Genomic DNA, 23,020 nt, shown 5'->3' with positions numbered 1-23,020 from the left:
GCAGAGAGAGGGGAGAAGGTTCGGTGGCAGAGTGGGGATAGAGTTAGTGAAGTGAAAGGGGGAGACAGAGTGAGGGGGTATAGAGAGAGGGGGTAGAGAGAGGGTGAAGCGCGGGGAGAGCGAGGGAGTGAGAGGGAATGAGAGTGGGAGGGAGAGTGAGCTGACCGAGTGAGGGGAGAGAGGGAAGGGCAGTAAGAGAGGGGCTCGAGAGATGGGTGTGAGAGAGGGAGAGAGGGAGGGGAGAGAAGGGAGGGGAGATAACAAGGGGAAGTGAGGGGGAGAGAGAGAGAGGAGAAAGAGAGGGAGAGAAAGGGAGTGGGGAGGGAGAGGGGGTGAGAGAGAGAGGGGGAGAGAGAGAGACAGGAGACAGAGGGGAGAGAGAGGGGACTGAGAGGGGGGAGACAAAGAGGGGGAGAGAGAGAGGGTGCAGAGCGAGAGGTAGAGAGAGTGGGGCGAGAGATTGGGGCGAGAGAGGGGGAAAGAGAGAGGTGGAGAGGGAGGGGAAAGAGTGAGGGGGAGAGAGGGGCGAGAGGGGAGAAAGGGGGAAGAGGTGGCGAGAGAGGGATGAGAGAGCTTGTAGAGAGGGGAAAGTCAGAGAGCTTGGGAGAGAGTGGAGAGAGAGAGGGGGAGATGGAGAGAGGGGGGACAAAGAATGGGAGAGAGAAGATGGAGAGGGGAGAGATAGAGGGGATATAGACAGAGAGAGAGAAAGGGTTGAGAGAGAGGGTAGAGAAGTTGAGTAGTGAAAAGGATAAAAAGAGAGGCGGAGAGAAGTGGGGTGAGAGAGAGGGCGAGAGAGGGGGACAGAGGGAGTGGGAGAGAGAGAAGGGGAGAGAGGGAGGGGGAGACAGGAGGGCAGAGAGAATGGGGGAGAGCGAGTAAGGGACAGTGAGTGGGTAGAGAGAGAGACAGACGGAGAGAGAAAGGGGGAGAGAGAGAGGAGGAGGGGGGAGTGAGGTGAGAGAAAGGTGAGAGAGAGGGGAGAGAGAGAGGGGAGAGAGAGGGGACGAGGGAGGTGGGCGAGAGCGGGAAGAGAGAGAGGTAGGAGAGAGAGAGAGAAGTGGGGGGAGAGACAATGGTGGGGAGAGAGAGATGTAGGCGAGAGAGAGAGGTGAGGGTGAGAGAGGTGGGGGAAAAGAGACAGGGGAAGAGAGAGGAGGAAAGAGACAGAGGGGAAGAGAGGGAAGGGCAGAGAGAAGGAGGGCGAAAGAGGGGAGTAGGGCCAACGGAGAGGGGTCAAGGGAGAGGGCGGAGAGAGGAGGGGGAGAGAGAGGGGGAGAGAGGGGAGAGAGGAGGGGGAGAGAGGGATGGAGAGAGAGGGGGAGAGGGGGAGAGAGAGATGGGGAGACAGAGGGGGGGAGAGAGAGCGGGGAGAGGGAGAGGAGAGAGAGAGGAGGCAAGGTAGAGGGAGAGAGAGAGGTGAGTGAAACGGGCAGAGAGAGAGGGAGAAAGAGAGGGGAAGGGAGAGGGGGAGAGCGAGCGAGAAAGCGAGGGGCAAGAGAGGGTGACGAGCGAGAGGGGAGACAGAGAGGGTGTGACAGAGAGAGGGGATGGAGAGGGGGAGAAAGAGAGGTGAGGGGGGAGAGAGGGGGGAGATAGAGTGGGGGAGTGAGTGGGGGGATTGAGTGGGGGGAGTGTGGGGAGAGGGGGAGAGGGGGGTAAAGAGTGGGGGAGAGAGAGAGGGAAGGAGTGAGTGGGGGAGGGGGAGGGGGAGTGAGGTTACAGAGTGAGGGGGTCAAAAGAGGGGGCGAGCGAGGGGGGACAGGAAGGGGAGAGAGGGAGTGGGAGAGAGGGAGGGGGAGAGACAAGGAGTGGGGAGAGAGTGGGGGAGAGAGAGGGGGAGAGAGAGAGGGAGAAAGAGAAAGGTGCGAGTGAGGCAAGAGAGGAGGCAAGAGATGGGAAAAGAGAGAGGGAGAGAGCGAGGGGGGAGCGAGAGACAAAGCGTGGGGAGAGAGGGGTGGCAGAAAGGGGAGGAAGACAGAGGGGGAAGACAGAGAGCGGGGGAGAGAGTGGGGAAGAGAGGGGGGAGATGGAGATAGAAGAGACGGAGAGAGGTGAGAGGGAAGATGGAGAGGGGAGAGAGTGGAGAGAGAGAGGAGAGAGAGACGGGGGGTAGAGAGACAGGGGTAGAGAGAGGGGAGTATTGAGAAGGATAAAGAGAGAGGGTGGAGAGAGAAGGGGGCGAGAGAGGGGGGGCAAGAGAGGGGGACAGGGGGAGTGGGAGAGAGTGAGGGAGAGAGAGTGATGGGAAAGAGGGAGTGGGAGAGAGAGGGGAGAGAGAGGGGAGAGAGAGGTGGTGAGAGAGAGAGGTGAGGGAGATAGAGAGGTAAGTGAGAGAGAGGTGGGGGAGAGAGAGGTGGGGGAAAGAAAGAGAGGGGGAAGAAAGAGCGAGGGAAGAGAGAGGGGCAGAGAGAGAGGGAAATATAAGGGGCGAGATAAGGGGGAGAGATTGGGGGAGAGATTGGGGAGAGATCGGGGAGAGGTACCGGGAGAGATAGGGGAGAGGTACCGGGAGAGATAGGGGAGAGATAGGGGAGAGAGAAGGGGAAAGAGAAGGGGGAAAAGGAGGGGAAAGAGAAGGGGAAAAATAGGGGAGAGTGAGGGGTTAGAGAGAGATGGATTAGAGAGAGAGAACGGGACAGAAAGGGGTCGAATGCAGGTGTCGAGAGAGGGGGTCGAGAGGGGGTAGTCGACTGAGGGCTTTCGAAGGGAGCGGTTGTGAGAGGTGTGTCGAGAGAGGGGGGACAGTGAGGGGGTCGAGAGAAGGGGGCTGAGAGAGGGGGTTCGAGAGAGTGGATCAATAGGGGAGAGTGAGGGGAGGGGGAGAGAGAGGGGTGAGAGCGTGGGGGAGAGTGATTGGGGAGAGAGAGTGGGGGGGAGAAAGGGGGCAAAGAGGGGGTAGAGATGGGGAGGAAATGAGAGAGAGTGGAGAGAGAGAGTGAAGGGTGAGAGATGGGGAGAGCGAGGTGCGAGCAAGAGAGATGGGCAAGAGAGTGGGTGAGCGAGAGACAGAGAGAGGTGCAAGTGTGAGTGAGTGAGTGAGGGGACGGAAATGAGAGAGAGTCTGAGATCGAGAGAGAGAAGGCGATAAGGGGACAAGAGAGAGAGAGAAAGATAGAAAGAGGGGGAGAGCGAGATAGGGAGAGATACAAGGTGAGCTAGAGAGAGAGGGACGTGAGTGAGAGGCACGCGAGGGGGGGAGAGAGAGAGTCAGGTGAGAGAGAGGGATGAGGTGGAGAATGAGTGAGTGGGTGAGAGAGAGTGAGTGAGGGGAAGAGAGATAGAAAGAGAAGTTGAGAGAGGGGCTGAGAGAGAGAATGAGAGTGAGAGGGTGAGAGATAGAGAGTGAGGGAATGAGAGAGGGGATCGAGAAAAAGCGACAGAGAGTCAGAGAGAGATGTCTCAGTGAGGACCAGTCCAGCAGAGGTGAAAGCAGGTCCCTCACAAGATGATGTGAATGAAGCCTAGAATATAGCTGTTCCTTACCCAGCTATGTGTCCATGTCCTGTCTTCCGGGTCTGAATACAGAAGGTCACGAACTCCTCCCTGAGCTGTTTACCTGTGAGTGATCTTACTGACTGCAGGATTCACTGAAGGCTCCAGACCTCCCTCTCCATCTCTGTCTGGCTGACCAACCGTCTTTGATGTGGTTATGGACGAGACAGGAGTTAGGAATTCGGCTGAGACAGGAACAGCCTGATGACCTACAGGAGACAGGGAAACAGACAGAATGGGAAATTAGACTGATGCAGTGCGGGATCTGGAAAATCCCAGTCTCCATCCCTGGCCTGTGCTGCTGTGTCTCTCTGGAATGGGGAATTCCACTGGCTCAGGATCTGGAGTAGCTGCAAGTGTGAGAGACACTGACAGATGCAGCAATTCGACCCACACAGTGAGGGATACCACATGGAGAGATACTGAGTGATATCACCAGAGTGCAGGAAGGTATCAGGATCACACAATGGTCATGATGAAAGGGTTGGGATTCATGGTGCACGGGGATCAGTACTCAGTGACAGGTGAGCTACGAGTGGGACAGGTGATGGCCTCGTGCTATTCTCACCCGACTGTTCATCCAGATGTTAATGCCAGTGTCCAGTATAACCCATCTGACTGCTTAATATCCTTTTAGGAAGGAAATCTATTATAGACAGCGGGTCTGGCCGACATATGAATCCCGACCCAGAGCAATGGGGTTGACTCTCAACTGCCCCCTGAAATGATCCAGCAAGGCACTCAGCTCAAGAGCAGCTCGGGGTCGACATGCGATGCTGGCCAGCCAGAGACAGCAACATCCCATGAGTGAATTAAACACAACACGGCACGGTGGCACAGTGGTTAGCGCTGCTGCCTCACAGCGCCTGAGGCCTGGGTTCAATTCCCGCCTCAGGCGACTGCTGCACGTTCTCCCCGTGTCTGCGTGGGTTTCCTCCGGGTGCTCCGGTTTCCTCCCGCAGGCCAGGTGAATTGGCCATGCTAAGTTGCCCATAGTGTTAGGTAAGGGGTAAATGTAAATGTAAATGTAGATGTAGATGTAGGGGTAGGGGTATGGGTGGGTTACGCTTCGGCGGGGCGGTGTGGACTTGTTGGGCCGAAGGGCCTGTTTCCACACTGTAAGTAATCTAATCTAATCTAAAAAAAACACTGCTGGGATCAGTGTCCTGGTCAATCATGTCGGTAAGCTTATGGACAGGACTTTAAACTGACAGAGAGGATGCAGGGCCAGGGTTCAGGTGAAAGGAGCTTTCCAAATCCAAACAGAAATGGCAATGTAGATGAAGACGAACAGAAAGAGACAGAGTTTAACTGAAACTGTACATCAGTGAATTGGACTGTGACAAGAAATTGTGGAAAGAGTCAATCGTAATGTTCTTTTTTGGAATGGACAACGTCTCTGCAATAAGGTGGATGGACTGTGGCACAGAGATAAATGAGGTTTAGTGGTGACAGGGTGAACAAAAGGTGGAACATGAATATTCTATTGTCCACCTCCTTGAGGGGTGACAGGGAGTGCAGGATGGGTAACCCTGACAGTAATGGGTAACAAAGGCATTACAGAGAAAGCCTTTGGCCTCAGATGATGCAGCTGAATCAGACTGAATGCAGATTCTGGGTAACACGTGGCAAAAACACAAGCAGGAGAACAGTTTAGAGGCTGCCCAACAGCATTTCATTGCTCAGCCCTGTTCCACATTCCAATGTATTCCTGTGTAATACAAAGGCACTGTGACCATTTTGGGAGACTTCAGTCTTTATATAATCTGGGACAGTCACATCGGCAAAAGGGATGTTCTCCGAACTCCTCTTTGGATGTTTCTATCAGTGTTTCTTTGAATAACACGTCGTGCAAACGGCCAGGGAGGTGACTATCTCAGATCGACCGTTCTCGGTCAGATCCACCGACGTCAAGCCGGTGTTCTTCTCTGACCACTGCCTCCTGCTGGCCGACTGTCACCTACAGGACGAACAGCGGGCGGGCAAGGGAACGTGGAAACTGAACACTAAGTTGTTGACCCCGGGAAACATCGAAGAGCTCAAGAGGGATTACGCAGGTTGGAGAACCGTGAAGCCCCTCTTTGAATCTCCAGCGGACTGGTGGGAAACGGTAAAAGGGAACATCAAGAGGTTCTTTATCCTCAAAGATGTCCAGGAGGCGAGAGAGAGGCGGGGAAAACTGTCCCAGCTCCAGGAAAGTATGCAGAACCTGCTCCTGCTGCAGACGATGGGGGTTGATGTCACGGAGGACCTCAAGGAGGTGAAGGGCCAGCAAGCCTCGCTCTTTGCCTCGGAGGCCTCCAGGATAATCTTCCGGTCCAGGGTCCGCTCAGTGGAGCAGGACGAGACGTGCTCACGTTTCTTCTTCCAGAAGGTGCACAAAGAGAGCTCCGTGCTCAGCAGCCTGAAGAAAGAAGATGGCTCGGTAACGTCATCTCAGGCTGACGTCATGAGGATCAGCAAATCCTTCTACGCCAGCCTGTATGACTCGAAGCCAACCGACAGCGCGGCCTCCCAGTCGTTCCTGTCCTCTATCACGGAGGTCCTAGACGACGGAACACGAGAGAGGCTGGACCAGCCGCTATCTCTGGATGAACTGACCAAGGCCCTCGAGTCCTTCGAAAAGAATAAAACTCCCGGAAGCGACGGCTTACCGGTCGAGGTTTATTCCGCTCTTTGGGACTTGATCAGCCAGGACCTGCTGGAGGTGTATGTCAGTATGATCCGGGCAGGTACCATGAGTGAATCCATGAGGAAAGACATCATCACCCTCGTCTACAAGCGGAAGGGGGAGAGGGAGGAAATTAGAAATTGGAGACCGATCTCACTGTTAAATGCAGACTACAAAATCTTGTCAAAGGTCATCGCCAACCGGGTCAGGTCTGCTCTGGGATCGGTGATCCACCCGGACCAAACCTGTACTGTACCGGGCAGGAAGATCTCTGAGAGTCTCGCACTCCTCAGGGATACGATCGCCTACGTGCAGGACAGGGGGGTGGACACCTGCCTCATCAGCCTGGACCAGGAGAAAGCCTTTGACAGGATATCGCATACATATATGAGGGATGTCCTCTCCAAAATGGGCTTTGGGGAGGGAATCGGAAATTGGATCAGACTGCTCTACACCAACATTGTCAGTGCAGTCTCAATCAATGGGTGGGAATCAGATAGCTTCCCTGTAAGATCTGGAGTCAGGCAGGGATGCCCCCTCTCACCCGCCTTGTTTGTGTGTTGCATAGAGCCATTTGCCGAGTCCATCAGGAAGGATGTGAGCCTGAGTGGGGTGACTATTCCTGGCAGCGGGGGCCTGCAGGTTAAGGCCTCCCTGTACATGGATGACGTCGCTGTTTTCTGCTCGGATCCGCTGTCCGTGCACAGACTCGTGTGCATCTGTGACCAGTTCGAACGGGCCTCGGGGGCCAAGGTAAACCGAGGCAAGAGCGAGGCCATGCACTTCGGGAACTGGGCCGACCAATCCTCTATCCCCTTCACCGTCAGGACTGACCACCTGAAGGTGCTGGGTATTTGGTTCGGGGGGGCTGGGGCGTGCACCAAGACCTGGGAGGAGCGGATCAGGAAGATGAGACAGAAACTAGGCAGATGGGGGCAACGGTCGCTCTCCATCGTGGGAAAAAACCTGGTCATCAGGTGTGAGGTACTCTCAGTATTGCTATATGTGGCACAGGTCTGGCCTATCCCCAGGACCTGTGCCGCCGCAGTCACCCGGGCCATCTTCCAATTCATTTGGAGATCAAAGATGGACCGGGTCCGAAGAGACTCTATGTACAAAGACCGGTGCAATGGGGGAAAAAACACACCCAATGCCACCCTCACCCTGATGGCCACCTTTGTGTGTGGCTGCATCAAGCTGTGCGTGGATCCCCGGTACGCAAACACCAAGTGTCACTACGTACTGAGGTTCTACCTGTCCCCGGTGTTGCGAAGGATGGGCCTGGCCTCGCTGCCGCGGTACGCTCCGAGTAGTTGAACCGTTCCGTATCACCTGTCCTTCGTGGAGAAATTTATGAGGAAAAACACCTTTGACCACAAGTCCATCAGGAAGTGGTCAGCACATAGCGTCCTTGAGACCCTTCGGGAAAAGGAGAGGGCGGATCCTGTCGAGCGGTTCCCTGAGCAGACTGTCAAAGCCATTTGGCAGAATGCCTCATCGCCAGAACTTTCCAACAAGCACCAAGACGTGGCTTGGCTGGTGGTGAGAAGGGCTCTGCCTGTGAGATCCTTTATGCACGCCCGGACTCTCTGCCGCACCGCACGCTGCCCTCGAAGTGGCTGCGGGGGGGACGAGACTGTCACACACCTCCTTCTGGAATGTGCCTATGCAGAGGAAGTCTGGAGAGGAATGCAGTGGTGCTTTTCGAGGTTTGTCCCGAGCAGCGCCGTGACGCGGGACTCCGTGCTCTACGGCCTGTTCCCCGGGACTCACACCAAGACGAACATTAACTGCGCCTGGAAGATCATCAACTCGGTGAAGGACGCTCTCTGGGCGGTCCGAAACCTGTTGATCTTCCAGCTGAAGGAGTTGACCCCGACCGAGTGTTGCAGACTGGCACATTCCAAGGTCCAAGACTACGTGTTGAGGGACGCGCTGAAGCTTGGGGCAGCTGCCGCCAAGGCGCGGTGGGGAAAGACCACCATGTAAGATCGGCCTGCCTAAAGAAGAACAGGGGGCCCATGCGGACGTTTTGTTTTTTTTTTGGGCTCTGCTGATGGCTCAGCCAAATATATGTACAAGATTGAAAAATGCACAGGATTGTTCATGACATTGATAAATACGAATCTGTGTTCGGAAATGTGGACATATGTATGGCATGATCAAATGTACAGACCATCAAATCTTTTTATGAATAAAGTATATTTTTGAAATAAAAAAAACATCTCAGATCGACCGTTGGGTGATGACGCTGAGGGAAGGAGTAATGTCCCACTGAGATATCCTCTGGGAAATTGTAGTGTAGTGGAATTCAGCGAGATGATGGATTTTTAAAGTGACCATAAAGCACAGCCAACAATCACAACCAAAGTCATTGACATGTGTTTGAGAGGAGAACTGACCAAGGTAAACAGGGGAAACAGTGAAGTGTATGGCTGGTAATGGACAGTACAAAACATTTACAGTCAGAGAGATGGACAGCACAGAAACAGGGCCTTTGGTCCAACTCATCTACACCACCCACATATCCTAACATAATCTCATCACATTTGCCAGCACTTGGCCCAAATCTCTCTCAACCCTTCCTGTTCATATACCCATCCAAATGCCTTTTAAATGCAGTAATTGTACCAGCCTCCACCACTCCACCATTCCATACACACAACACCCTCCACATCAAAACGTTGTCCCTTACGTTCCTTTTATATCTTTCCCGTCTCACCCTCAACCTGGGCCCTCCAGTTCTGGACTACCCCACCCCAGGGAAAAGAACATGTCTGTTATACCTATCGATTCGTCTCATGGTTTTATAAACCTCCATATGGGTGCCCCTCAGCCTCAGACATTCTCGCGAAAACAGGCCCAGCCCATTTCACCTCTCCCTGTAGCTCACATCCTCCAATCCTATCAGCATCTTTGTAAATCTTTCTGAACCCTTTCAATTTATACAACATCCTTCCGATATGGAGGAGACAAGAATTGCACACAATATTCCAAAAGTGACTTATCCAATGTCCTGTATAGCTACAACATGACCTCCCAACTCCTCTACTCAATGCACTGATCAGTAAACACAACCATACCAAACACCTTCTTCACTATCCTATCGACCTACAATTCTCCTTTCAAGGAACAATGAACCTGCACTCCAAGGTCTCTTTGTTCAGAAACACTCCCTGGGACATTTACACTAAGTGTATCAGTCCTGCAAGAGTTGCTTTTCCAAAATGCAGCACCTCCCATTTATCTAAATGAAGCTCCATCTCCCACCCCTCAGCCCATTGGCCCATCAGTTCACCATCCCGTTGTAATGTGAAGTAACATTCTTCGCTGCCCACTACACCTCCAATTTTGGTGTCATCTGCAAACTTACTAACTATACCTGCTGTGTTCACATTCAAATCATTTATATCATTAATGGAAAGTAGTGGACACAGCACCGATCCTTGTGGCACTCCACTGGTCACAGGTCTCCAGGCTGAAAAAAACACCCTCCACAACCACCCTCTGTCTTCTACCTTCGTGCCAGTTCTGAATCCAAATGGCTGGTTTTCCCTGTATTCCATGAGATCTATCCTTGCTCTCCAATCTACCATGTGGAAACATTTCGAACACCTTACTGAAGTCCATATCACTCACATCCACCGCGCTGCCCTCATCAATCCTTTTGTTAGTTCTTCAAAAAACTCAATATCTTGAGACATGATTTCCCACGCACAATGCAATGCTGACTATCCCCAATTAGACACTGCCTTTCTAAACACATGTAATTCCTGTCCCTCATGTATCCGTCTTTCCACGTGCCCACGACTGACGTCAGGCGAACCAGTCTGTAGTTCCCTGGCTTGTCCTTACCACCCTTCTTAAACAGTGGCACCAAGTTAGCTTAACCTGCAGTCTCCTGGCACCTCACCTGTGTCTATCGATGATACAAATATTTCAGCACTGGGCCCAGCAATCACTTCTCTAGCTTCCCACAGAGATCGAGATTATACCTGACAAGGTCCTGGTGATTTATCCATCTTTAACCATTTCAAGAGATCCAACACCTCTTCCTCTGTAATATGAACATTTTGCAAGATGACATCATCTACTCTCCAATGCTATTTCTCAAACCATCATTCTATTCTATATCTTCCATTTCCTTCTCGACAGGAAATACTTGTTAGGTATTTTCTCAATCTCCTGCAGCTCCACGTGCAGGCTGTCTTGATCTTTGAGGGCCCTATTGTCTCCCCAGTGACCCTTTGGCCTTTATGCATTTGTAAAAGATCTTTGGATTCTCCTTAACCCTAATTGTTAAAGCAATCTCATGTCCCCTTTTTGCCCTGCTGATTTCCCTCTAACCGTACACAACACTGTAATCTCCCCCTCCCTGAGTGATCCGTACACAACACTGCAACCTCCCGCTCCCTGACTATTCCCTACCCAACACTCCAATCGCCCCCTCCCTGACTGATCCCTACCCAACTCTGTAATCTCCCCCTCCCTGATTGATCCCTACCCAACACTACAACCTACCCCTCCCTGACTGATCCCTACACAACACTGCACTCAACCCCTCCCTGACTGATCCCTACCCAACACTGCAATCTCCCGCTCCCTGACTGATCCCTACTCAACACTGCAATCTCCCCCTCCCTGACTGTTCCCTCCCCAACACTGTAATCTCCCCCTCCCTGACTGACCCCAACCCAACACTGCAATATGCCCCTCGCTGACTGATCCCTACCCAACACTGCAATCTCCCCCTCCCTGACTGATCCCTACCCAACACTGCAATCTCCCCCTCCCTGACTGATCCCCACCCAACACTGCAATCTCCCCCTCCCTGACTGATCCCTACTCAACACTGCAATCTCCCCCTCCCTGACTGTTCCCTCCCCAACACTGCAATCTCCCCCTCCCTGACTGATCCCTACTCAACACTGCAATCTCCCCCTCCCTGACTGTTCCCTCCCCAACACTGTAATCTCCCCCTCCCTGACTGACCCCAACCCAACACTGCAATATGCCCCTCGCTGACTGATCCCTACCCAACACTGTAATCTCCCCCTCCCTGACTGATCCCTACCCAACACTGTAATCTCCCCCTCCCTGACTGATTCCTACCCAACACTGCAATCTCCCCCTCCCTGACTGATCCCTACCCAACACTGCAATCTCCCCCTCCCTGACTGATCCCCACCCAACACTGCAATCTCCCCCTCCCTGACTGATCCCTACCCAACACTGCAATCTCCCCCTCCCTGACTGATCCCCACCCAACACTGCAATCTCCCCCTCCCTGACTAATCCCTACCCAACACTCCAATCGCCCCCTCCCTGACTGATCCCTACCCAAAACTGTAATCTCCCCCTCCCTGATTGATCCCTACCCAACACTGCACTCAACCGCTCTCTGACTGATCCCTACCCAACACTGCAATCTCCCGCTCTCTGACTGATCCCTACTCAACACTGCAATATGCCCCTCCCTGACTGTTCCCTCCCCAACACTGTAATCTCCCCCTCCCTGACTGATCCCTACCCAACACTGCAATCTCCCCCTCCCTGACTGATCCCTACCCAACACTGCAATCTCTCCCTTCCTGACTGATCCCTACTCAACACGGCAATCTCCCCCTCCCTGACTTACCCCCACCCGACAAAGTAATCTGCCCCTCCTGTCCCATCTCTCGCAGGTCAGGTCAGAGGGATGCAGGTATTAATAATTAATCCTGTCCTTTGTGTATTTATATGTATTAGAATGTATGAACGTGGACAAATCTCCTGACCAAATATATCCAACAACACAGCAAGAGGCGAGAGAAAAAATTGTGGGGGTCCCTGGCTGATCTTTTTGCATCGACATTCCCTAAGGGTGAGGTCCCACATTTTGGAGGGCAGCAACTGTTGTGCCTTTATTCGAGAAGGGCTGCAAAGGAAAACCTGGGAACTATAGAACAGTAAACCCAACATCCATGGTAAGTAAATTACTTGAGAAGATGCTCTGCATTTGGAAATACAACATTTAATTGGGAGTAGTCAGCATAGCCTTGTGTGTGGGAGACTAGGCCTCACAAATTTGTCAGCGTTCTTTGATGAAGTGATCAGGAAGTTTGGCGAGGGCAGGCCAGTACATGTAGACTCTACAGACTTCAGGATGGCCTTTGATAAGATTCCACATGGTACCTTGCTCTGGAAGGTTAGATCGCATGGAATCCAGGGGGCGTTGGCAAACTGAGTACTCAATTGGCTTGATGGTAGGAAGCAGAGGGTAACAGTCAGACTGGAGGCCTGTGACTAGTGGTGTGCCTCAGCGGTCATAGAATCATAGATTCCCTCCTCTGTGGAAACAGGCCCTTCGGCCCAACAAGACCACTGGCCCTCTGAAGATTATTCCACCCAAACCTATTCCCATACCCTGTTACTCTACATTAACCCCTGACTAATGCAACTTACTTACACATCCATGAACACTATAGGCAACTGAGCATTGCCAGTTTACCTGACCTGCACATCTTTGGATTGTGGGAGTAAACCGGAGCACCCAGAGAAAACCCACGCAGACATGGGAAGAACATACAAACTCACTTGGGTTGGCATGGTGTCTCAGTGGTTGGCACTGCTGCCTCACAGCGCCAGGGACCCGGGTTCGACACCAGCCTCAAGTGACTGTCTGTGTGGAGTTTGCACATTCTCCCTGTGTCTACGTGGGTTTCCTCTGGGTGCTCCGGTTTCCTCCCACAATCCAAAAATGTACAGGTCAGATGAATTGGCCAGGCTAAGTTGTCCATAGTGCTCGGTGCATTCGTCCAGGGTAAAGATTGGGTAAGGAGAATGATCTGGGTGAGTTACTCTTCAGCAGGTCGGTGTGGACTTGTTGGGCCAAATGGCCTGTTTCCATACTGTAGGAATTCTAACCCTAACAGGATCTAACCCACACAGACCATCCTGTGAGGTTGGAATTGAACCCAGATTGACAGTGTTGTGAGGCCTGAGTGCTAACCACTGTGCCATTGTGCCACTGAGCTGGTCAGTGCTAGGCCCATTACTGTTTGTCAACTATATCAATAATTTGGATGGGGATGTTTAAGGCATGATTAGAAAGTTTTCAGATTACACTAAAATAAGTGAGGAAGGTTCTCAGCAATTGCAACAGGGCCTTGATCAGCTGGGGAATTGGGCTGAGAAATGGCAAATGGAGTTTAATACAGACAAGGGCGAGATCTTACATTTTGGAAAGTCACGTCAAGACTGGGGTTTCATGGGGAATGGTAGGGCCTGAAGGAGTGTAGTGGGACAGAGGGAGCTTGGATTCTAGGAGCACGGCTCTCTGAACTCAGGGAGACAGGGCAGTGAAGAAGGCTTTTGGCACACTGGGCCATTCATCAGTCAGGGCATGGAATATCGAAGTTGGGAAGTTCTGTTGTAGTTGTGCAGGATGTTGGTGAGGCCACACTTGGAATATTGTGTTCAGTTTTACCCACCTTGCTATAGGAAGGATGTTATTAAACTGGAAAGAGTGCAGAAGAAACTTACAAGGATGTTGCCAGAACTCAACTAGACGGTTATAGACAGAGGTTGGACAAGCAAGGACATTTTCTTTCGTGCGTAAGAGACTGAGGGGGTGTCCTTATAGTGGTGTATAAGATCATGGGAGGCATGAATAGGGTGCATGCACTCAGTCTTTATCCAAGGCTTAGGGAATCAAGGATGAAAGGGCATCAGTTTAAGGTGAAAGGGGAACGATTAAAAGGGAACCTGAGGGACAATGCTTTTCCCCAGAGGGTGGTCCACATACGGAATGAACTACCAGTGCAAGTGGTCGAGGAGGATACTTTTAAGAACATTTAAAAGGCACTTGGACAAATACATGGAGAGGAACGTAGTGGAAGGATATGGGCCAAGTGCAGGGAAATGGGGTTAGTGTGGATGGGCCAGTTTGGGCCAAAGAGCCTGTCTCCATGCTGTAGAAATCTATGACTCTATGAAAATACCCAGGTGTCCCATAATACCGAAGCAGCCAAAGCAATAGGAATACGAGCTGGTACAAATCTGAAACAGTCCTGCAGAATTTCACAGGAAGCCAGCCTGGCCTTGCATTGAAGGACTCCTGGCACAGGAGCTGCAGTGAGATGCCCATAGAGAACTGGGGAAGGAAGCTGGAAAGCTCTCTCCACTGCCGATAGCCTGGAGGACCCCGGGCTGGGATAAGGCAGCTGGGATCCGGTCACCCCAGGGAAACCTACAGGCTGTGACCGAGCTAGGTCTCCGACACAATGAGCAGGACAGAAGGTTGCAGGAAAATCTCACCCACATGGGACTACTCCAGTTCCAATTGGGAAGAGCCCAATCCAGTGAAAGGAGGGTCTCTGAGGATGGGGAAGCAGCCTCAGGTTACATTGACAATCTGGAAGGACAGTGTATGAGCTCCAAGCAGCTGCATGGGTCCTGTACACCTGCAACACGGAGCAACACACATCAGGCCCTAGTAGGAGGTGCCAGGAGCAAATACAATCCCTAGGGAACCAGGACTCCTCCCAGAATGGGATAATGTGTGCCTTTGGGGTTCTACCTCCCCAGGGAGATAATGACAGGCTCCACACTGACACATCCACACCCGCTCACAGATGAGGACTCCCACTGCCTGTCTCCCAGGTAACTGCACCTTTTGCCCCCAGCCCTGAGCCACAGCCGAACTCAGACTCCATGAATCCTGTGGTTACCCAGTGTAAAGCAGCTTATGGTCTCACTCCGTACACAACAGCCATTCCAGGCACCCAGCTGGTGGGCAGCACCAACAATATCCCGTCTCTGGCACAGATACTGACTGACAGTCTGTCATACACAGAGTGGACGCTGAGGAGCAAACCAAATGAATCGCCATCTGCCTTAGTCCAGCATGCCATTCAGCCCTCCCTGAGGGACAACAGCTAGGGAGGGGCATCCATGATGAGATGAAGGCAGCGATCCTCACTGCTCGAGGGCAGGATAAGGCATATCCTGCAGAGGCGCTACATAACTGCAGAACAACAACCAGGGGAATGCTCCTCCCCTCCCACTGTCAGCTTCACCCGGAGACTCTGTGCCCAATTTGTCTGGATTTTGGGGGATATGAGCTGCACCTCTCTTAGCGATGAGAAACTGGGCCCGACCCTTTGTCTCCCATCTCTCAGAAAGGTGGAGGGACTACTGGGATTCGACCTCTCAATCGCGCCCGTAATGAGGCTTGGGCTCTCTGCTAATTACTTGCTGAATACGAAATAGACTTTAGGGATTTCCACATTGTGTTAAAGGAGCTCAGGGATCAGAAGTGATTGGTAGGGTTTCATGAGAATGGGTGCATGGTAGTAGGATACCAAGCACCCTGCCTGGACTAGGGGTCATTTTCGGACAGCAATATCCCAGGAAGCCCACCAGGGAGAATTCCGCAGAAACAACATTAAAAACGGGCTGTGACCAGGAGGGAAGGCTCCTCCCCCAGCTGGTCCCACACATACCAGGCTCTCACAATATACTAGTGATTAAACTCACAGGGAATTCCTTGTTCATGAACGTTTATCACAAACTGGCACTAATCATAATGAATGTATCAGGGATACAGTAATCAGACTGGTGTCCTTCCCCATTAAAATAATCACGGTCCCAACTGACCCACAGGATAATGGGACAATGGACAGGGAAATTTGAGGGAAAACACAGAACCCAGAAAAGTAATTAACAGACAAATGAAAAGGGAACTCCTTAATGATTGAGCCACAGTATACGAGTCCATCCCCAGGGCGGGAGTGTTACCGGTCAGTACGTTGACTTGGCTAATTTGGAGAATAAACTCAGGATCCTGACCCAACAACTCTCTCATGAGCCTGAAAAAGACTGAATACAGAAAGCCCAGAGGAGACCATGGGACAACTCGTGGAGAATCAGGCGAACCATCACTTCTTGACCAAACTGGAGGGTCACGCCAACACGATTAACCAGATCATCCACGTCCCAATCAGAAATTATGGTGAGCAGTAAAACCACACCCTGTGCAGAATCTATGGTAACGGGATGATGAAACAGCTGAGAGAGGAGCTCAGACAGGCCAGCCAAGGGAATGTCCCATCCCGGGTTAGTGACAAACAGCATAAATATTTGTTCCAGGAGAACACCCACACCAAGGTCTCTCACTGTCAGTGACAGCAGCTCACCAAGGGCTGGGTTAATAACAGTTGTAAGGACACTCTCGGTGGGACACCTGGGCTTGGTATGAGGGATTCCACTTAACCCAAGTGACCAAAGTTAGGATGAAGTCCAAATTATCGGAGTTGTATAAAAAAGGTATTTGGAAGGGCTACCATGATTACCTCCCACTTCCTGTGGAGATAGAGGGAACATTGCCAGGGACCATACTTACCTAAATGGGAAGGAACAGGTCATACCATGACATTCCTAAAGCCTGTTATCCAAGAATTTGGCTCCTCTCACATCGGTTGTGGTCCTAACCGCGCTCACCTTGATATATCTCAGGATACCGGTGGTTAGGATTGCAGGCTGTAACAGATGGGTACGATCATGGTGAATAATGCCTGGACACACACTCAGGGGCTGGAAGGTAGATGGAACGCCCCGGGTGATCAACTTATTTTCATTCATTTCCAGTGTTTGAGTGTTCCTGGCTGGGCCAGTGTTGATTTCCTGCTCATAGTTGCCATTACAACAGATTGGCCATATTAACTTTCCAATTGTGTCAAGGGATATTCGGGCTGGCTGGAGTAGCCATCGGAAATGCAAGGTTTCAGGGATATCATTGGGGGAGTGGGTCTGAGTTGGATTCTCTTAAGAGGGTCATTATGGACTCAATGGGCCGAACGGTCTGATTCTGTTCTGTCAAGATTTTATGATATCACTTATCAGCAATAAGACTTAGGGAGTAGGTTTGCTCGGTGATAGGTTTGATATCCAGACGTTTCGTTACCTGGCTGGGTAGCATCATCAGTGGGGACCTCCAAGTGAAGCTATAAGACCATCGGTTTGGAAAGCGTACACAATGGCTTTTGCACAGACGGCTGGCTACTCTGACAACAAGCATAACCAGCTTTTAAAATTAGGTTTGTAATTTATTGCATAAGCTTCTTTCTTTCCATTCAAGTGGATGAGTTGGGGGATATGTCACAATCTCCTGGCTAAAACACAGAAAGACAGCCAAGGTTTATTGGCCAAGGAAATCTCCCAAATCACAAAACCCGCACACCAGGCACAGTGCAAACACAGCATGATGTAAAAGGCAACAGTTATTCTGGACAGACGTATCTACCAAACAAATGAGGGCCCAGACAGGAAGGCACCGGCTCCTGCTACACAAAGAAATGAACAGCAACAAGCCATCCAAATGATTGGCAATGCTTAAAACTATTAACGGATTCTCCTAATTGGCCAGAACGACAGAAAGTTCCTGAAAACAATCCAGAAATTAACAAAAACAGGGTATATCTGCAGATTGATTGCCTGAATCTCTGGAGGCCTTCTGAGGAGACCAGCATGGCAAGAGACAGAGACCATCTGACCATCCAGAGACAGCGAGGGCGAGAGAAAACATTTTCGCAGACCCAGAAGCAGAACCAGAGACAGAGAGAGGCTGAAGCAAAACCCAGGGGCATGGGAGAGAGGGAATGTGAAAATCCATTGAGAGAGAGAGTTGGAACCAACTAGAATAACAAGTGTCACCCCTTCAGTCTGTCCATGTTTTAACTCCTCAGTCTTAGTCTGACTTCCCCTTCTCTCCCTCTCTCTGTCCTTCTGTCTTTCTCTCTCATACACACACTCTTTCTCTCACTCTCTCCCTCTCCCTGTCTCTCTCTGCCCATCTTTCTCCCATTCCCCTTCCCCATCCGCATTCTCTCCATCTCTGTCTCTTTTTCTCACCCTCCCTTTCTGTTTTTCGCTATTTCAGACCTGAAAGATCTCACCCAATTTTGTACCCCCTCAAAAATGCTGTGCCCCTCATTTTCACTGTCCTCCCAAATTTATCCCCTTCCCCAAATATCTTCCCTCCCAAATAATTGCCACACCAGATGTGCCCACCTCAAATATTTCACTGCCCCCAACATTGCTGTGAGCCGCACTCCCTGGGGCAGAGGGAAATGAGTGGAAAAGTGTGGAGCTGGAAAAGCCCAGCAGGTCAGGCCTGAACCATCGACTCTCCTGGCTGACCCGCTGTGCTTCCCCAGCTCCACACTTTGTAACTCTGACTCTCCAGCATTTGCAGCCCTTCCTTTCTCACGCAGGTAAATGATTCTGGGTTGACTGACTGGCCTGTGGCTGTTTTAATGCACAGCAAGATCCCAGTCCCAGAATTATAGAAGGCTTGTATCACAGATGGAGTCCTTCCTGCCCATTCTCCCCCCCCCCCCCCTCCCCCATTAAATGATCCTGGTCCTGTTCAGGATCCTCAGGATTAAGACCATAGGACCATAAGACCATAAGACATAGGAGTGGAAGTAAGGCCATTCGGCCCATCGAGTCCACTCCGCCATTCAGTCATGGCTGATGAGCATTTCAGCTCCACTTACCAGCATTCTCCCCATAGCCCTTAATTCCTCTAGACAACAATAACCTATCAATCTCGGCCTTGAAGACATTTAGCGTCCTGGCTTCCACTGCACTCCGTGGCAATGAATTCCACAGGCCCACCACTCTCTGGCTGAAGAAATGTCTCCACATTTCTGTTCTGAAATGACCCCCTCTAATTCTAAGGCTGTGTCCACGGGTCCTCGTCTCCTCGCCTAACAGAAACAATTTTCTAGCATCCACCTTTTCAAAGCCATGTATTATTTTATACGTCTCTATTAGATCTCCCCTTAATCTTCTAAACTCCAACGAATACAATCCCAGTATCCTCAGCCGTTCCTCATATGCTAGACCTGTCATTCCAGGGATCATCCATGTGAATCTCTGCTGGACACGTTCCAGTGCCAGTATGTCCTTCCTGAGGTGTGGGGACCAAAACTGGACACAGTACTCCAAATGGGGCCTAACCAGAGCTTTATAAAGTCTGAGTAGTACATCTCTGCTTTTATATTCCATTGTCCCCTGAATGGCCTCACTGACTATCCTTTCTGTGGAGACCTCTTCTCCATGTTGTGGTTCTGTTCGCCGAGCTGGGAATTTGTGTTGCAGACGTTTCGTCCCCTGTCTCGGTGACATCCTCGGTGCTTGGGGGGCTCCTGTGAAGCGTTTCTGTGTTGGTCCCTCCGGCATTTATAGTGATTTGTATCTGCCGCTTCTGGTTGTCAGTTCCAGCTGTCCACTGCAGTGGCCGGTATATTGGATCCAGGTCGATGTGTTTGTTAAACACACCAACCCGGACCCAATATACCGGCCATTGCAACGGACAGCTGGAACTGACAACCAGAAGCGGCAGAGACAGGCCACTATAAATGCCGGAGGGACCAACACAGAAGCGCTTCACAGGAGGCTCCCAAGCGCTGAGGATGTCACCTAGACAGGGGACAAAACGTCTGCAACACAAATTTCCAGCTCGGCGAACACAACAACAACAATGAGCACCTGAGCTACAAATCTTCTCAGAAACTTTGAACACCTCTTCTCCATCCTGTCTCAGACTTTGCGTCTCATGCTGTCCCTCCCTCAATCTCTCTGTCTCTCACAGCAGCCCCTCCTTTCTCCACCAACCCTAAAACCCCATCAAACAGTCCCCCATCTCTGGCTGTCCCACTCCCTCCCTGTCTCCCAATCTCCCCCTTCCCATGTAGACCCACAGCTCCTGGGCTGGAGGACATGGTGCAGAGACTAACACACCTTTTGACTGGCTGCTGTCATGCACAGAAAGATCCCACTCTGCAACCATTCCCCTGACACACACACTGTCCTTCTCCCTCCATATGTGTCCTTCTTCCTCTCCCTGTTTCTCACTGCCCATCTCTCTCTCTTTCCCCACTTTCTCCATCCCCACTCTCTCCATCTCTCTCTTTCTCTTTTTGTCACCCTCCCTTTCTCTTTTTGTTCATTTCAGACTCAATGAGAAAAGTCCTTTTATGTCCCTTACACTAATCCCCTCCCCACAGTCGGGGTAACATTCGGGGGAGACCAGGTAAAGGTTGATCCCCCGCATTAACTGTACAGCATCCAGCGACACAGAGACAAACTCTTCCCATGTCCCTTCCCCAGTCACTGGGACAGGGGTCTAGGGAGACAGAGGGAGAGAAACTACAAGAGTGAAAGAGAGATGGGTAGACAGACAGTGAGAGGGAGGGAGAGAATAAGAGGAAGATGGGCAGGCAGAGGGTGGGAGAGAAAGTGAGAAGAACTGAAAAAGAGTAGGAGAGAGGCAGAGAGAGAAAAGGCGAGAGAGAGAGAGAGTAAAACCCCTGGAAAAGAAATACAATGTCAGACAGATACAAGGGGAAAAAGGGGAGGCAAAGACAGGGAGAAAAGGTCAGATAGACAGCGAGAGAGAAATCCCAGGGAGAGATATAGGGTAGAGAAAGAGAGAGGAGTTGCAGCAGCAGCGTAGAGCTGAGAGAGTGGAGTGGGGGGGGGGGGGAGGGGGCGGCTGTAATGCAACGAGAATGATTTACAGACAAGAACGTCAAGATCCCACAGAGCTGAGAGAAAGATGCAGAGGGAGATGAGCAAGGTGTTGGTTTTGGGGAAGATTGAATGATTAAACATTCCTGAAAAACATGATGGGGTGACAAAGGGGCAGAGTGTTGGAGGGAGGGAATCTGCAGGGAAATGTCAACAGGGCAGAGATATGAAGGATGTTGTGAGATAGGGATTGAAGGGAAAATGTGGGAGAGACAGCTGGGAACACAGAAATATACATAAGAGCTCTCATGGGAGTGGGAAGCAGTGAGATAATAGACAATAGACAATAGATGCAGGAGTAAGCCATTCTGCCCTTCGAGCCTGCACCGCCATTCAATATGATCATGGCTGATCATTCCTAATCAGTATCCTGTTCCAGCCTTATCTCCATAACCCTTGACTCCACTATCTTTAAGAGCTCTATCCAATTCTTTCTTAAATGAATCCAGAGACTGGGCCTCCACTGCCCTCTGGGGCAGAGCATTCCACACAGCCACCACTCTCTGGGTGAAGTAGTTTCTCCTCATCTCTGTCCTAAATGGTCTACCCCGTATTTTTAAGTTGTGTCCTCTGGTTCGGCACTCCCCCATCAATTGAAGTATGTTCCCTCCTGCCAGAGTGTCCAGTCCTTTCATAATCCTATACGTTTCAATCAGATCCCCTCTCAGTCTTCTAAACTCAAGGGTATACAAGCCCAGTCGCTTCAGTCTTTCCGTGTAAGGCAATCCTGCCATTCCAGGAATTGACCTCGTGAACCTACGCTGCACTCCCTCAATAGCCAGAATGTCTTTCCTCAAATTTGGAGACCAGAACTGTACACAGTACTCCAGGTGTGGTCTCACCAGGGCCCTGTCCAGCTGCAGAAGCACCTCTTTGCTTCTATACTCAATCCCTCTTGTTATGAAGGCCAGCATGCTATTAGCCTTCTTCACGACCTGCTGTACCTGCATGCTTGCCTTCATTGACTGGTGGACAAGAACACCCAGATCTCTCTGAACAGCCCCTTTACCTAATTTGATACCATTGAGGTAGTAATCTGCCTTCCTGTTCTTGCCACCAAAGTGGATAACCAGACATTTATCCACATTAAACTGCATCTGCCATGCATCTGCCCACTCACCTAACTTGTCCAGGTCACCCTGTAATCCCCTAACATCCTCATCACATTTCTCCCTACCACCTAGCTTTGTGTCATCAGCAAATTTGCTAATGTTATTGCTGATACCATCTTCTATATCATTTACATATATTGTAAAAAGCTGCGGTCCCAGCACGGATCCCTGCGGTACCCCACTGGTCACTGCCTGCCATTCCGAAATGGAGCCGTTAATCACTACCCTTTGTTTCCTATTAGCCAACCAATTCTCTATCCAATCTAGTACTTTGCCCCCAATCCCGTGCGCCCTAATTTTACTCACTAACCTCTTGTGTGGGACTTTATCAAAAGCTTTCTGAAAGTCCAGGTACACTACATCCACTGGATCTCCCTCGTCCATCTTCCGAGTTACATCCTTAAAAAATTCAAAAAATTTAGTCAAGCATGATTTCCCCTTCATAAATCCATGCTGACTCTGTCCTATCCTGTTACTATTATCCAGATGTGCCGTAATTTCATCCTTTATAATAGACTCCAGCATCTTTCCCACCACTGAGGTCAGACTAACTGGTCTATAATTTCCTGCTTTCTCCCGCCCACCCTTCTTAAAAAGTGGCACAACATTAGCCGCCCTCCAATCCTCAGGAACCGACCCCGATTCTATTGATCTCTGGAAAATAATCACCAGCGCATCCACGATTTCCCGAGCCACCTCCTTCAGTACCCTGGGATGCAGGCCATCAGGTCCCGGAGACTTATCAACCTTCAGACCTAACAGTCTCTCCAACACCAAATCCTGGCAAATAGAAATTCCCTTAAGTTCAGGTCCTTCAGCCACTGTTACCTCAGGGAGATTGCTTGTGTCTTCCCCAGTGAACACAGATCTGAAGTACCCATTTAATTCCTCTGCCATTTCTTCGTTCCCTGTAATATATTCCCCTGCTTCTGTCTTCAAGGGCCCAATTTTTGTTCTAACCATTTTTTTGCCTTGGACATACCTAAAAAAGCTTTTACTATCCTCCTTTATATTCTTGGCCAGTTTACCTTCGTACCTCATTTTTTCTCTGCGTATTTCCTTCTTACTAATCCTCTGTTGTTCTTTAAAAGCTTCCCAGTCCTCCGTTTTCCCGCTTATCTTCGCTAAGTTATACTTTTTCTCTTTTAACCTTATATGTTTCTTT

The 23,020-nt window shown here is 50.9% G+C and overlaps 1 long non-coding RNA gene across 2 annotated transcripts in view; it reads right to left on the bottom strand.

Annotated features, from left to right (window-relative positions):
* The window catches only part of LOC140483510 (uncharacterized), a 57,961-nt gene that overhangs the window by 17,061 nt on the left and 17,880 nt on the right, over positions 1-23,020 (bottom strand). The window contains exons 2-3 of one of the 2 annotated variants that reach the window (XR_011962002.1): positions 22,166-22,254; positions 3,487-3,704 (exon numbers count right to left, since the gene is read on the bottom strand). This is a non-coding gene — a long non-coding RNA (uncharacterized lncRNA). The remainder of the gene's footprint in view (positions 1-3,486; positions 3,705-22,165; positions 22,255-23,020) is intronic. The other variant, XR_011962003.1, reaches the window with a different exon arrangement.

The sequence above is a fragment of the Chiloscyllium punctatum genome, chromosome 12, assembly GCF_047496795.1.
Source record: "Chiloscyllium punctatum isolate Juve2018m chromosome 12, sChiPun1.3, whole genome shotgun sequence".
Lineage (NCBI taxonomy): Eukaryota > Metazoa > Chordata > Chondrichthyes > Orectolobiformes > Hemiscylliidae > Chiloscyllium > Chiloscyllium punctatum.
Note: the sequence above shows the minus strand (reverse complement) of the source record. Positions and strands in the feature narration are given on the sequence as shown.